The following is a 2,773-nucleotide window of genomic DNA, read 5'->3' as shown; positions in this document are numbered from 1 at the left end:
GGGGACCAAGAAAGGGGCGTATGCTAAATTGGTTGAGAGTAAGGACGAAGAAGAGAAGTGGGTAAACAGGAAAGAGTATAAGCTAGCTAGGAAGGAGGCTAAGTCAGCAGTCACGGCAGCTAAGACGGCCGCTTTTGAGAGCTTGTATGCAGGGTTACAGGGGAAAGGAGGGGAGAAAAATTTGTTTAGACTCTCTAAGGCTAGGGAGAGGAAGGGTCATGACCTCGATCAGGTGAGGTGCATTAAGGGGGAGGACGGTAGAGTGTTGGTGGAAGACGGCCACATTAAGAATAGATGGCAGTCATAATTTCATAGGCTCTTGAATGACGAAGGGGATAGAGCTATTGTGTTAGGGGAACTGGAGCACTCAAAGGAGTGTCGGGATTTTAGCTACTGTAGACGTTTTAAGGTAGAAAAGGTTAGAGAGGCTGTTCGCAGGATGAGAAGGGGTAGGGCGACGGGGCCGGACGAGATACCGGTGGAGTTTTGGAAGTTCGTTGGAGAGGCTGGTGTAAGGTGGTTGATTGGATTGTTTAATAAAATCTTCAAGACGGCAAAGATGCCCGAGGCTTAGAGGTGGAGTACCATGATCCCTCTCTATAAGAATAAGGGTGACATCCAGAGTTGCAATAACTATAGGGGGATTAAGTTATTGAGTCACTCTATGAAGATTTGGGAGAGAGTGGTCGAGGTGAGGCTGAGACGGATAGTGTCTATTTCGGAAAACCAGTTTGGATTTATGCCTGGCCGCTCGACGACAGAGGCAATTCACCTGGTGCGGAGGTTGGTGGAACAGTATAGGGAAAGGAAGAAGGACATGCACATGGTATTTATCGACCTGGAGAAGGCTTACGACAAAGTCCCCAGGGAGGTGCTTTGGAGATGCTTAGAGGTGAGTGGAGTACCGCTGGCATATATCAGAGCAATTAATGATATGTATGATGGAGCGAAAACTCAGGTGAGGACGGCGGGAGGGGACTCAGAGCATTTCACTGTCTTGGCAGGATTGCATCAGGGATCTACTCTTAGTCCCTTTTTGTTTGCGTTGGTGATGGATGTGTTGACGCGGCGTATTCAAGGGGAGGTGCCTCGGTGTATTCTTTTTGCAGACGATATAGTTCTGATAGATGAGACTCGATGGGGTGTGAATGACAAATTAGAGGTGTGGAGGAAAACTCTTGAGTCTAAAGGGTTCAGGGTGAGTAGAAGCAAGACAAAGTATGTGGAGTGCAAGTTTAATGACGTGAGGCAGGAGAATGAGGTAGTAGTGAAGCTAGAATCACAGGAGGTATGTAAGAGGGATAGTTTCAAGTATCTCGGGTCCGTGATCCAGAGTAACGGTGAGATTGATGAGGATGTCTTGCACCGTATTGGGGCGGGATGGATAAAGTGGAAGCTCGCGTCAGGGGTGTTGTGTGATATGAAGGTGCCGCCCAAGATGAAAGGCAAATTCTATAGGGTGGTAGTCCGTCCGGCCATGTTGTATGGAGCGGAGTGTTGGCTATTTAAGAACTCCCACATCTAAAAAATGAAGGTGGCAGAAATGCGGATGTTATACAGGATGTGTGGGCTGACTAGAGGGGATAGAGTTCAGAATGAGACCATCCGAGAGAAGGTTGGTGTGACTCCAGTGGAGTGAAAAATGCGGGAAGCCCGATTGAGATGGTTCGGACACGTGAAGAGGAGGGGCATGGATGCCCCAGTTCGTAGGTGTGAGAGGCTAGCATTTGACGGTTTTAGGCGGGGTAGGGGTAGGCCGAAGAAGTACTGGGGTGAGGTAATTAGGCGGGACATGGAGCAGTTACAGCTCACCGAGGACATGACCCTAGATAGGAAGGTCTGGAGGACGCGAATTAGGGCAGAAGACTAGGGCCGGTTTGGGTCGCTAGTGTAGGGAATTACTTGGTGGGGTTTTATTCTTGTTATGATTTCGTGTTCCATGTTTTATTACGAATCTGTGTGCTTTCCTCTATTTTCTAATACTTATGGGTGCCGTATTTATGTTATGTAATCTAGTTCTGTGTTGTACTATGATTTTGTGTGGTATCTCGTGACTTGAGCCAGGGGTCTATCGGAAACAGGCTTTCTACTTCTTTAGAGGTAGAGGTATGGACTGCGTACATCTTACCCCCCTCCCCCAAACCCCACTAGGTGGGAATACACTGGGTTTGTTGTTGTTGTTGTTGTATTTTATTGTGGGGTATGAACACAAGTACTTTGATGAATCAACCCTAATGAAGATAGGAAATCATGAAGTGAAGCCACCATTATTAGTTCTTAAGATTTTGGTTGTAGTGGAAAACTAATTTTGTACTTGAGCAAAGAAAGTTTTTTAAACCATTATAGTATCAAATTTAGAGTGCATAAGATAGAACCAAGTATATATTGTAAAATCATCAACAATAGTTAGAAAATATTTCTTTCCATCATAAGTGGGCACCATAAAAGGGCCCAAAAAATCACAATGAATTAGTTCAAAAGTTGAACCAAAAATAGAAGTACTCAAAGAAAAGACTTGTTTATTCTGCTTAGCTAAAGGACAAACTATATTAGTTTACTCAAAACTTCATTCATGCTTCTTTATTATATCTATAGGAGCTTGACCTAGACTTTTGTACCAAAGAGCAGCAAAACTTATTGCAGCAGGAAAAAATTATACTACATTATTCACAGAAAAAGATTGTACTGCATTATTTGAATTGGAAATAGATGTAGGCTTAACAAATAAGCTCATATTCAGAATATACAGACCATGATCGTCTTTACCAATCTC

This window comes from Capsicum annuum, chromosome 3 (genome assembly GCF_002878395.1).
Source record: "Capsicum annuum cultivar UCD-10X-F1 chromosome 3, UCD10Xv1.1, whole genome shotgun sequence".
Classification (NCBI taxonomy): Eukaryota; Viridiplantae; Streptophyta; class Magnoliopsida; order Solanales; family Solanaceae; genus Capsicum; species Capsicum annuum.
This window is presented reverse-complemented; position numbering follows the sequence as displayed.